The 13,782-nt window shown below is 37.6% G+C and overlaps 1 protein-coding gene across 7 annotated transcripts in view; it reads left to right on the top strand.

Moving 5' to 3' along the window:
- TMEM116 (transmembrane protein 116) overlaps positions 1-13,782 on the top strand; it is a 126,244-nt gene that overhangs the window by 57,798 nt on the left and 54,664 nt on the right. The gene's annotated exons all lie outside the window — the stretch shown is intronic.

Below are 13,782 nucleotides of genomic sequence, written 5' to 3'. Positions count from 1 at the left end.
AGTGTATGGTGTTAGGGAGTGTTCTAATTTCATTCTTTTACATGTAGCTGTCCAGTTTTCCCAGCACCACTTATTGAAGAGACTGTCTTTTCTCCATTTTATATTCTTGCCTCCTTTATCAAAGATAAGGTGACCATATGTGCGTGGGTTTATCTCTGGGCTTTCTATCCTGTTCCATTGATCTACATTTCTGTTTCTGAACCAGTACCATACTGTCTTGATTACTGTAGCTTTGTAGTGTTGTCTGAAGTCAGGGAGCCTGATGCCTCCAGCTCCGTTTTTCTTTCTCAAGATTGCTTTAGCTATTCGGGGTCTTTTGTATTTCCATACAAATTGTGAAAAATTTTGTTCTAGTTCTGTGAAAAATGCCACTGGTAGTTTGATAGGGATTGCATTGAATCTGTAGATTGCTTAGGGTAGTAGAGTCGTTTTCACAATGTTGATTCTTCCAATCCAAGAACATGGTATATCTCTCCATCTGTTTATATCACCTTTAATTTCTTTCATCAGTGTCTTATAGTTTTCTGCATACAGGTCTTTTGTCTCCTTAGGTAGGTTTATTCCTAGATGTTTTATTTTTTTTATTGCAGTGGTAAATGTGAGTATTTTCTTAATCTCACTTTCAGATTTTTCATCATTAGTATATAGGAATGCAAGAGATTTCTGTGCATTAATTTTGTATCCTGCTACTTTACCAAATTCATTGATTAGCTCTAGTAGTCTTCAGGTAGCATCTTTAGGATCCTCTATGTACAGTATCATGTCATCTGCAAACAGTGACAGCTTTACTTCTTTTCCAATTTGGATTCTTTTTATTTCTTTTTCTTCTCTGATTGCTGTGGCTAAAACTACCAAAACTATGTTAAATAATAGTGGTGAGAGTGGGCAATCTTGTCTTGTTCCTGATCTTAGTGGAAATGCTTTCAGTTTTTCACCACTGAGGACGATGTTGGCTGTGGGTTTGTCATATATGGCCTTTATTATGTTGAGGTAAGTTCCCTCTATGCCTACGTTCTGGAGGGTTTTTATCATAAATGGTTGTTGGATTTTGTCAAAAGCTTTCTCTGCATCTATTGTGATGATCATATGGTTTTTCTCCTTCAGTTTGTTAATATGGTGTATCACATTGATTGATTTGCATATATTGAAGAATCCTTGCATTCCTGGGATAAACCCCACTTGATCATAGTGTATGATCCTTTTAGTGTGCTGTTGGATTCTGTTTGCTAGTATTTTGTTGAGGATTTTTGCATCTATATTCATCAGTGATATTGGCCTGTGGTTTCTTTTCTTTGTGACATCTTTGTTTCGTTTTGGTATCAGGGTGATGGTGGCCTCGTAGAATGAGTTTTGGAGTGTTCCTCCCTCTGCTATATTTTGGAAGAGTTTGAGAAGGATAGGTGTTAGCTCTTCTCTAAATGTTTGATAGAGTTCACCTGTGAAGCCATCTGGTCCTGGGCTTTTGTTTGTTGCAAGATTTTAAATCACAGTTTCAATTTCAGTGCTTGTGATTGGTCTGTTTATGTTTTCTATTTCTTCCTGGTTCAGTCTCGGAATGTTGTGCATTTCTAAGAATTTGTCCATTTCTTCCAGATTGTCCATTTTATGGGCATATAGTTGCTTGTATCTAGGATCTCAAAGGATCTCTCTTGTACAAAGGATCTCTCATGATCCTTTGTATTTCTTCAGTGTCAGTTGTTACTTCTCCTTTTTCATTTCTAATTCTATTGATTTGAGTCTTCTCCCTCTTTTTTCTTGACAAGTCTGGCTAATGATTTATCAATTTTGTTTATCTTCTTAAAGAACCAGCTTTTAGTTTTATTGATCTTTGCTATCGTTTCCTTCATTTCTTTTTCATTTATTTCTGATCTGATCTTTATGATTTCTTTCCTTCTGCTAACTGGGGGGGTTTTGTTCTTCTTTCTTTGGTTGCTTTAGGTGTAAGGTTAGGTTGTTTATTTGAGATGTTTCTTGCTTCTTAAGGCAGGATTGTATTGCTATAAACTTCCCTCTTAGAACTGCTTTTGCTGCATCCCATAGGTTTTGGGTCGTTGTGTTTTCATTGTCATTTGTTTCTAGGTATTTTTTGATTTCTTCAGTGATCTCTTGGTTATTAAGTAGTGTATTGTTTAGCCTCCATGTGTTTGTATTTCTTACAGATTTTTTTCTTGTAATTGATATCTAGTCTCATAGCGTTGTGGTTGGAAAGGATACTTGATATGACTTCAATTTTCTTAAATTTACCGAGGCTTAATTTGTGACCCAAGATATGATCTATCCTGAAGAATGTTCCATGACCGCTTGAGAAGAATATGTATTCTGTTGTTTTTGGATGGAATGTCCTATAAATATCAATTAAGTCCATCTTGTTTATTGTATCCTTTAAAGCTTGTGTTTCTTTATTTATTTTCTTTTTGGATCAGCTGTCCATTGGTGAAAGTGGGGTGTTAAAAGTCCCCTACTATGATTGTATTACTATCAATTTCCCCTTTTATGGCTGTTAGTATTTGCCTTATTTATTGAGGTGCTCCTATGTTGGGTGCATAAATATTTACAATTGTTATATCTTTTTCTTGGATAGATCCCTTGATCATTATGTAGTGTCCTTCTTTGTCTCTTGTAATAGTCTTTGTTTTAAATTCTATTTTGTCTGATATGAGAATTGCTACTCCAGCTTTCTTTTGATTTCCATTTGCATGGAATATCTTTTTCCATCCCCTCACTTTCAGTCTGTATGTGTCCCTAGGTCTGAAGTGGGTCTCTTGTAGACAGCATATATACGGGTCTTGTTTTTGTATCCATTCAGCCAGTCTATGTCTTTTGGTTGGAGCATTTAATCCATTTACATTTAAGGTAATTATCGATATGTATTTTCCTATTCCCATTTTCTTAATTGTTTTGGGTTTGTTATTGTAGGTCTTTTCCTTCTCTTGTGTTTCCTGCCTAGAGAAGTTCCTTTAGCACTTGTTGTAAAGCTGGTTTGGTGGTGCTGAATTCTCTTAGCTTTTGCTTGTCTGTAAAGGTTTTAATTTCTCCATCGAATCTGAATGAGATCCTTGCTGGGTAGAGTAATCTTGGTTGTAGGTTTTTCTCTTTCATCACTTTAAATATGTCCTGCCACTCCCTTCTGGGTTGTAGAGTTTCTGCTGAAAGATCAGCTGTTAACCTTATGGGAATTCCCTTATGTGTTACTTGGTTTTTTTCCCTTGCTGCTTTTAATATTTGTTCTTTGTATTTAATTTTTGATAGTTTGATTAATATGTGTCTTGGCGTGTTTCTCCTTGGATTTATCCTGTTGGGACTCTCTGTACTTCCTGGACTTGATTAACTATTTCCTTTCCCATATTAGGGAAGTTTTCAACTATAATCTCTTCAAATATTTTCTCAGTCCCTTCCTTTTTCTCTTCTTCTTCTGGGACCCCTATAATTTGAATGTTGGTGCATTTAATGTAGTCCTAGAGGTCTCTGAGACTGTCCTCAATTCTTTTCATTCTTTTTTCTTTATTCTGTTCTGTAGTAGTTATTTCCACGATTTTGTCTTCCAGGTCACTTATTCATTCTTCTGCCTCAGTTATTCTACTATTGATCCCTTCTAGAGAATATTTAATTTCACTTATTGTGTTGTTCATCACTGTTTGTTTGCTCTTTAGTTCTTCTAGGTCCTTGTTAAATGTTTCTTCATTCTAAAAATTTTCTCCATTCTATTTCCAAGATTTTGGATCGTCTTTACTATCATTATTCTGAATTCTTTTTCAGGTAGACTGCCTATTTCCTCTTCATTTGTTAGGTCTGGTGGGTTTTTGCCTTGCTCCTTCATCTGCTGTGTGTTTCTCTGTCTTCTCATTTTGCTTAACTTACTGTGTTTGCGGTCTCCTTTTCGCAGGCTGCAGGTTCATAGTTCCTGTCCCCAGTGGCTAAGGTTGGTTCAGTGGGTTGTGTAGGCTTCCTGGTGGAGGGCACTAGTGCCTGTGTTCTGGTGGATGAGGCTGGATCTTTTCTTTCTGTTGGGCAGGTCCACGTCTGGTGGTGTGTTTTGGGGTGTCTGTGGCCTTATTATGATTTAGGCAGCCTCTGTGCTAATGGATGGGGTTGTGTTCCTGTCTTGCTAGTTGTTTGGCATAGGGTGTCCAGCACCGTAGCTTGCTGGTCGTTGAGTGGAGCTGGGTCTTGGCATTGAGATGGAGATCTCTGGGATATTTTCGCCGTTTGATATTACGTATAGCTGGGAGGTCTCTTGTGGACCAGTGTCCTGAACTTGGATCTCCCACTTCAGTGGCACAGCCCTGACGCCTGGCTGGAGCACCAAGAGCCTGTCCTCCACATGGCTCAGAATAAAAGGGAGAAAAAAAAGAAAGAAAGAGAGAAAGAAGATAAAATAAAGTTATTAAAAAAATAATTATTAAGAAAAAAATATTTTTAAGTAAAAAAAAACAAAACAAACCGGACAGACAGAACCCTAGGCCAAATGGTAAAAGCAAAGCTATACAGACAAAATCACACACAGAAGCATACACATACACATTCACAAAAAGAGAAAAAGGGAAAAAAATATATATATATCGTTTCTCCTAAAGTCCACCTCCTCACTTTGAGATGATTCATTGTCTATTCAGGTATTCCACAGATGCAGGGTACATCAAGTTGATTGTGGAGATTTAATCCGCTGCTCCTGAGGCTGCTGGGAGAAGTTTCCCTTTCTCTTCTTTGTTCGCTCAGCTCCTGGGGTTCAGCTTTGGATTTGGACCCGCCTCAGCGTGTAGGTCGCCTGAGAGCGTCTGTTCTTCGCTAAGACAGGATGGGGTTAAAGGAGCAGCTGATTTGGGGTCTCTGGCTCACTCAGGCCGGGGGGAGGGAGGGATACGGATGTGGGGCGAGCCTGCAGTGGCAGAGGCCGGCATGACATTGCAGCAGCCTGAGGCGCGCCATGCATTTTCCCGGGGAAGTTGTCCCTGGATCATGGGACTCTGGCAGTGGCGGGCTGCACAGGCTCCCGGGAGGGGAGGTGTGAAGAGTGACCTGTGTTTGTACACAGGCTTCTTGGTGACTGCAGCAGCAGCCCTAGCGTCCCATGCCCGTCTCTGAGGTCCACACTGATAGCCGCGGAGCTCCTTTAAGCAGTGCTCTGAATCCCCTCTCCTCGCGCACCAGGAAACAAAGAGGCAAGAAAAAGTCTCCTGTCTCTTCAGCAGCTCCATACTTTTTCCCTGACTCCCTCCCGGCTAGCTGTGGCACACTAGCCCCCTTCAGGCTGTGTTCACGCAGCCAACCCCAGTCCTTTCCCTGGGATCTGACTGAAGCCCGAGTCTCAGCTCCCAGCCCCCACCCGTCCCGGCGGGTGAGCAGACAAGCCTTTCAGGCTGGTGAGTGCTGGTCAGCACCTATCCTTTGTGTGGGAATCTCTCCGCTTTGCCCTCTACACCCCTGTTGCTGCACTCTCCTCCGTGGCTCCAAAGCTTCCCCCCTCCACCACCTGCAGTCTCCGCCTGCGAAGGGGTTTCCTAGTGTGTGGAAACCTTTCGTCCTTCACAGCTGCCTCCCACTGGTGCAGGTCCCGTCCCTATTCTTTTGTCTCTGTTTTTCCTTTTTTCTTTGCCCTACCCTGGTAGGGAGTTTCTTGCCTTTTGGGAGGTCTGAGGCCTTCTGCTAGCGTTCAGTAGGTGTTCTGTAGGAGTTGTTCCACATGTAGATGTATTTCTGATGTATTTGTGGGGAGAAAGGTGATCTCCGCGTCTTACTCTTCTGCCATCTTGAAGCTCCTCTCAATGGTGGTTTTGATTTGCATTTCCCTGATGATTAGCAATGTTGAACACCTTTTCATGTTTCTGTTGGCCATCCGCATTTCCTCTTTGGAAAAATGTCTATTCAGTTCTTCTGCCCATTTTTAATCAGGTTATTTGCTTTTTGATATTGAATTGTGTGAGCTGTTTATGTATGTTGGATATTAATCCCTTATCAGTCATATCATTTGCAAATATTTTCTCCCATTCTGTAGGTTGTCTTTTTGTTTCGGTGATGGTTTCCTTTGCTGTGCAAAAGCTTTTAAGTTTAATTAGGTTCCATTTGTTTATTTTGCTTTTATTTCCTTTATTTAGGAAAAGGATCCAAAAAAATATTGCTGTGTTTATGTCAAGGGATGTTCTGCCTATGTTTTCCTCTAGTTTTATATTATCCGGTCTTACATTTAGGTCTTTAATGCATTTTGAATGTATTCTTGTATATGGTGTTAGGGAATGTTCTAATTTGATTTACATGTAGCTGTCTGGTTTTCCCAGCACCACTTATTGAAGAGACTGTCTTTTCTCCATTGTATATTCTTGCCTTCTTTGTTGTAGATTAATTGACCATAAGTGCATGGGTTTATTTCTGGGCTTTCTGTCCTGTTCCATTGATCTGTGTATCTGTTTTTATGCCAGTACTATACTGTTTTGGTGACTGTAGCTTTGTAGTGTAATATGAAGTCAGGGATCATGATTCTTCCTGCTTTGTTCTTCTTTCTCAAGATTGTTCTGTCTATTAAAGGTCTTTTGTGTTTCCATACAAAGTTTTAAATTATTTATTCTAGTTCTGTGAAAAATACCATTGGTATTTTGATAGAGATTGCATTGAATCTGTAGAGTGCCTTGGGTACTATGTTCTTTTTAACAGTATTAATTCTTCCAATCCATGAACATGGGATATTTTTCCATCTGTTTGTGTCATCTTTAGTTTCTTTCATCAATGTCTTAAAGTTTTCCAAATACTGGTCTTTTACCTCCGTGGTTAGAGTTATTACCAGGTATTTTATTCTTTTTGATGCTATTGTATGTGGAATTGTTTTCTTAATTTCTCTTTCTAGTAGTTCATTGTTAGTGTATAGAAACGCAACAGATTTCTGCATATTAATTATGTATCCTGAAAATTTATGGAGTTGATTCATGAGTTCTAATAGTCTTTTGGTGGTGTCTGTAGGATTTCTATGCATAGTGTCATGTCCTCTGCAAACAGTGACAGTTTTACTTCTTCCTTTCCAATTTGGATGCCTTTTATCTTTTATTTCTTTTTCGTGTCTGATTGCTGTAGCTAGGACTTCCAATACTATGTTGAATAGAAGTGACAAGAGTGGGCATTCTTGTCTTGTTATTGATCTTAGAGGAAATGCGTTCAGCTTTTCACTGTTGAGTATGATGCTGCTGTTGGCTTGTCATAAATGGTCTTTATAATGTTGAGATATGTTCCTTCTATACTCACTTTGTTAAGAGTTTTTATCATAAATGAATGTTGAATTTTGTCAGAAGCTTTTTCTGCATATGTTGAGATTGTCACATGATCTTTTTTCTTTTATAAATTTATTATTTTATTTATTTATTTTTGGCTGCATTGGGTCATCACTGCTGTGTGCGGGCTTTCTGTAGTTGTGGCAATTGGGGGCTACTCTTCATTGTGGTGTGCGGGCTTCTCATTGCAGTGGCTTCTCTTGTTGCAGAGCATGGGCTGTAGGCGTGCAGGCTTCAGTAGTTGTGGTGCAGGCTCAGTAGTTGTTGCTTAGTCGTTTTGCAGCATGTGGAGTCTTCCTGGACCAGGGCTTGAACCCATGTCCCCTGCATTTGCAGGTGGCTTCTTAACCACTGCACCACCAGGGAAGCCCTAGCATAATGTCTTGAAGGATCGTCTACATTGTAGCATGTATCAGTACTTCATTCCTTTTAATGGCTGAATAATATTCCACTGTGTGTATACATCATAATTTGCTTATTTATTCTTCTGATTATGGACATTTGCACTGCTTCTATCTTTTCACCTTTATATACATGCATGTGCATGTGATTGAATACTTATTTCCAATTATTTTGGGTATACACCTAAGAGTGGAATTGTTGAATCATACGGTAATTTTATGTTTAATTATTTGAGGAAGCACCAAATGATTCACATTTTTGATGCTCTTAATTCCTTTGTGTAGATCCAAATTTCTATCTGTTATTACATTTTTTCCCTGAAGTACTTCCTTTAACATTTCTTATAGTAATGGTGTGCTTCAGTGTAATCTCTCGGCTTTTGTTTGTCTGAAAAAGTCCTTATTTTTGTCCTTTGTTTGGAAGGTATTTTCACTGTGTATAAAATTCTGGGTTGACAGATTTTTTTTTCTCTTTCAGTATTTTAAAGATGTTGCTCCTAATGTTTTCTGGATTGCATTGTTTCTGATTGTTTCTGCATTGTGTCTGCTATCATTCTCATCTTTGTTCCTATGTATGTAATGTGTCTTTTTGCTTTAGATGCTTTTGGTATTTTCTGTTTTCCCATGACTTTCAGTGATTTGATTATGATGTCCCCTTTTTTAATTAGAAGTATACTTTTTTTTAATTCATTAATTTATTTGGCCGTACCATGAGGCATGCGGGATCTTAGTTCCCCAACCAGGGAGTGAACCTGTGCCTCCTGCACTGGGAGTGCAGAGTCTTAACCAGTGGACTGCCAGGGAAGTTCCTAAATTGAAGTGTAGTTGAGTTACAATATTGTGTTAATTTTAGGTGTACAGCAATGTGATTCACTTCTATATATATGTTTTTTCAGATTTTCCATTATAGATTATTACAAGGTATTGACTATAATTCCCTGTGCTATATGGGAAATCCTTGTTGCTTATCTATTTTATGTATAGTAGTTTGTATTTGTTAACCCCATACTCCTAATTTGTCCCTCCCCATTCCCTCTTCTCTTTGGTAACCATAAGTTTGTTTCATATATCTGAGTCTGTTTATGTTTTGTGTACAGATTCATTTGTATTATTTTTAGATTGCACATATAAGTGATATCATATATATTTGTCTTTCTGTGACTTACTTCACTAAGGATAACATTCTCTAGGTTCATCTATGTTGCTGCAATTGGCAATATTTCATTCTTCTTTATGGCTGAGTAATACTACATTGTATATATACCACATCTTTTTTTAAAACTTTTTAAAATTAAAAATTTTTTTTTTTATTTTTATTTTTTTCCATCTTTTTTTTTTTTCGGTACGTGGGCCTCTCACTGTTGTGGCCTCTCCCGTTGCAGAGCACAGGCTCTGGACGCGCAGGCTCAGCAGCCATGGCTCACGGGCCTAGCCGCTCCGCGGCATGTGGGATCTTCCCAGACCGGGGCACGAACCCATGTCCCCTGCATCGGCAGTGGACTCTCAACCACTGCGCCACCAGGGAAGCCCTAATTTTTATTTTTTTAATTTATTTTTATTTAAAAGTTTTCATTTTATATTGGACTATTTTGATTTAGTGTTGTGTTAGTTTCAGGTGTACAGCAAAGTGATTCAGTTATACATATACATATATCTATTCTTTTTCAAATTCTTTTCCCATTTAGGTTATTACAGAATATTGAGCAGAGTTCCCTGTGCTATACAGTAGGTCCTTGTTGGTTGTCTGTTTTAAATACAGTAGTGTGTATATGTCAATCCCAAACTCCCAATTTATCCATCCCCCTCCCACCTTTCCCCTTTGGTAACCATAAGTTTGTTTTCTATGTCTATGAGTCTGTTTCTGTTTTGTAAATAAGTTCATTTGTATCATTTTTTTTAGATTCTGTATATAAATGTTTCGTCTTTCATTGTCTAACTTACTTCACGTACTTATTTATTCATTTTTGGCCACGCAGAACAGCTTGCAGGATCTTAGTTCCCCGACCAGGGTTTGAACCCAAGCCACAACAGTGAAAGCACCAAGTCCTAACCACTGGACCAGCAAGGAATTCCCTGACTTACTTCACTTAGTATGATAATCTCCAGGTCCATCTGTGTTGCTGCAAATGGCATTATTTCATTCTTTTTTATGGCTGAGTAATATTGTATTGTGTATGTATAACCACATCTTCTTTATCCATTCATCTGTCGATGGACACTTAAGTTGCTTCCATGTCTTGGCTATTGTAAATAGTGCTGCTGTGAACATTGGGGTGCATGTATCTTTTTAAATTAGAGTTTTCTCTGGGTATATGCCCAGGAGTAGGATTGCTGGATCATATGGTAACTCTAATTTTAGTTTTTTAAGGAACCTTCATACTGTTCTCCATAGTGGCTGTACCAATTTATATTCCCATCAACAATGTAGGATGGTTCCCTTTTCTCCACACCCTGTCCAGCATTTTCATTTGTAGACTTTTTGATGATAATCATTATGATTGGTGTGAAGTGTTACCTCACTGTGGTTTTGATTTGCATTTCTCTAATAATTAGTGATGTTGAGCATGTTTTCATGTGCCTATTGGCCATCTGCATGTCCTCTTTAAAGAAATGTCTATTCAGGTCTTCTACCCATGTTTTGATTGGGTTGTTTGATTTTTTTTTGATATTGATTTGTGTGAATTGTTTGTATATTTTGGATATTAACCCCTTGTTCATTGCATCATTTGCAAATATTTTCTCCTATTCCATAGGTTGTCTTTTCATTTTGTTGATGGTTTCCTTTGCTGTACAAAAGCTTTTAAGTTTGACTAGGACCCATGTGTTTATTTTTGTTTTTATTTCTATTGCCTTGGGAGACTGAGCTAAGAAAACATTGTTACGATTTATGTCAGAGAATGTTTTGCCTATGTTCTGTTCTAGGACTTTTATGGTTTCATGTCTTATATGTAGGCTTTAAACCATTTTGAGTTTGTTTTTGTATATGGTGTGAGTGGGTGTTCTAACTTCATTGATTTACGTGCGGCTGTCCAGCTTTCCCATCACCACTTGTTAAAGAGACTGTCTTTTCTCCATTGTATATTCTTGCCTCTTTTGTCATAGGTTAGTTGACCTATGTATGTTATGTGTCGTTTTGCTCTAGGTGCGTGGGTTTATTTCTGGGCTCTCTGTTCTGTTCCGTTGTACTATATGTCTGTTTTTGTGCCAATACTACACTGTTTTGATTATTTTAGCTTTGTAGTATAGTCTGAAATCTGGAAGCATTATGCCTCCAGCTTTGTTCTTTTTCCTCAGAATTGCTTTGGCAATTCTGGGTCTTTTGTGGTTCCATATAAATTTAAGGATTATTTGTTCTAGTTCTGTGAAAAATGTCATGGTTATTTTAGTAGGGATTGCATTAAATCTGTAGATTGCTTTGGGTAGTATGGCCATTTTAACAATATTAAGCCTTCCAGTCCAAGCACATGGGATATTTTTCCATTTCTTTGAATCATCGTCTATTTCCTTTATCGATGTTTTGTAGTTTTCAGTGTATACACCTTTCATCTCCTTGGTCTTTCATCTTCTAGGTGTTTTTTTTTTTTTTGGATACGATTTAGAATGGGATTGTTTTTTCACCTTCTCTTTCTGATATTTCATTATTAGTGCAAAGAAATGCAACAGATTTCTGTATATTCTTGTGTTCCGCTACCTTGCTGAATTCATTTATTAGTTCTAACAGTTTTTGTGTGGGACTTCAGGGTTCTCCCTCTAGAGTATCATGTCATGTGCAGATAGTGGCAGTTTTACCTCTTCCTGTCCAATTTGTATACGTTTTATCTCTTTTTCTTGTCCGATTTCTGTGGCTAGGACTTCAGATATTGTGCTGAATAGAAGTGGTGAGAGTAGGCATCCTTGTCTTGTTCTGAATTTAGTGAGAGTAGGCATCCTTGTCTTGTTCTGAATTTAGTGAGAAGGCTTTCAGCTTTTCATCATTGAGTATTATGTTGGTTATGGGTTTGTCGTAAATAGCTTTTATTATGTTGAGATATCTTCCCTCCATACCCACTTTGGTGAGAATTTTTATTATGAATTGATGTTGAATTTTGTCAAATGCTCTTTTCTGCATCTTTTGAGATGATCATGTGGTTTTAGCCTTTCCTTTTGTTGATGTGGTGTATCACATTGATTGATTTGCATATGCTGAACCATCTTTGTGACCCTGGAATAAATCCAGCTTGATCATGGTGTATGATTCTTTTTATGTGTTGTTGAATTTGGTTTGCTAATATTTTGTTGAGGATTTTTGCGTCTATATTCATGATTACCTTGTGCCTTGGTGTGGTTTCTTCATGTTTCTTATGTTTGGTTTTGTTAAGCTTCTTGGACATGGTGGTTAATATTTTCATCATATTTGGAAAATTTTTGGTTATTATTTCCTCAAACATATTTTCTTTGTTTCTCCCTTCCTCTCTACTCCTTCTGGAATTCCAATCCCAGGTGTGTTAGCCCACTTGTATTCCACAGCTCACTGAAGTTTTGTTCATTTTTTTTCAAAGTCTTTTTTCTCTAGATGTTTCATTTTAGTTTCTATTTCTGTGTCTTCAAGTTAACTAATTTTTTGCGGTTTTTAATTTTCCATATTTTAAATTCCATATATTTTTCTAGAATTTTTCTAAAATCTCTAGAATTTCAACTTAGATCTTTTTTATATCTTCCATTTCTCAATGTTGTGCTCATGCTTTCCTCTACCTTCTTGGACATATTGAGTATATTTACAATAGTTCCTTAAATATTTTTGTCTCCTAATTTTTATAATCTGTGTTGTATCTGGGTCCATTTCTATTGATTAATTTTCCTCTTAGTTATGGGCCATAATTTCCTGCTTATCTACATGACTTACAATATTTTAGTAGACACCAGACATTCTAGATTTAACATTGTTGGGTATTAGGTCTTATATACATGCATAAATTTTATATACATATATAAATCCCATTTAAATTTGGGGATTTTGTCTTATATATAGTTAACTCTGAGTCTGTTTGATCCTTTATTTTTTGAAGGCTTGCTTTCAAGCTTTAGTTAGGGAAGTATTTCATGTACAGCTAATTTGGTCCCAATAGTGAGGCAATACTCTTCTTATGATTCTACCTTATTATTCTACAGTACTGCCATTCCAGCCTACGGATTAGGAAGTCATTCCACACTGGCTGATGGGAACACAAACTACTCCTTCAGGGATTCCTTTGGAGATTGTTCCACCTATTCCTTTCTGGTGCTTCTTTCTCTTCTCTTCATGGTTTTCTCTCCCATGTGTGTAGATCAATACTTAATCAAAGACTTGAAGGTACCTCTGCACATCTCCAGAGCACTATGTCTCTGTGTGTCTGCCTCTTCTCTGATAATTTGCTTCACACATTTTAGCTGCCTTGGCCTCCCCAAACACTGAAATGTCTCCTCAACTCACCAGGACAGCTTGTCTCTGTTTGGATTCCCCATCACTGTACTCACTTTTCCTAGCCAGGTAGCTGGGGAACTTGATGAACTCAATTTGTTCGTTTTTCTTCTTTCAGGGATTACTGTTCTGTAATGATGTTATCCAGTGTTTGAAAACAGGGTGTTTTCATATATTTTGTCCAATTTTTAGTTTTTAAGGCTGAAAGACAAGTTCTATTCATGTTATTTCATCAAAGGTGGAAGCAGAAATTCCTTCTCTTGGATTTTGTGCTGCTGGTTCATTGTGATCTTGTCAGCTCTTTGATGCTTTTAAAGATTTAAAAAACATTTTATTCAGCATATTTAGTTCTTTTGATTGGAAAGTTTGGTTAAGACAGCCTAGGCTATCATTATTAGAAATGGAAATTCTTATGGCCTTTTCTTTTTTGAAAATTTTTATTAGAGTATAGTTGATTTACAATGTTGTATTAGTTTCAGGTGTACAGCAAAGTGAATCAGTTATACATATACATACAGCCACTCTTTTTTAAGATTCTTTTCCCATATAGGCCATTAGAGAGTATTGAGTAGAGTTCCCTGTGCTATTCAGTAGGTCCTTATTAGTTATCTATTTTATATATAGTAGTGTGTATATGTCAATCCCAATCTCCCAGTTTATCCCTCCCCCCACCCCTTATCCCCTGGTAACC

This window comes from Monodon monoceros, unplaced genomic scaffold, assembly GCF_005190385.1.
Source record: "Monodon monoceros isolate NGI ecotype Baffin Bay Population unplaced genomic scaffold, NGI_Narwhal_1 Super_Scaffold_1, whole genome shotgun sequence".
Classification (NCBI taxonomy): Eukaryota; Metazoa; Chordata; class Mammalia; order Artiodactyla; family Monodontidae; genus Monodon; species Monodon monoceros.
The sequence above is the reverse complement of the archived record's forward strand: the minus strand, read 5'-3'. Positions and strand labels throughout refer to the sequence as shown.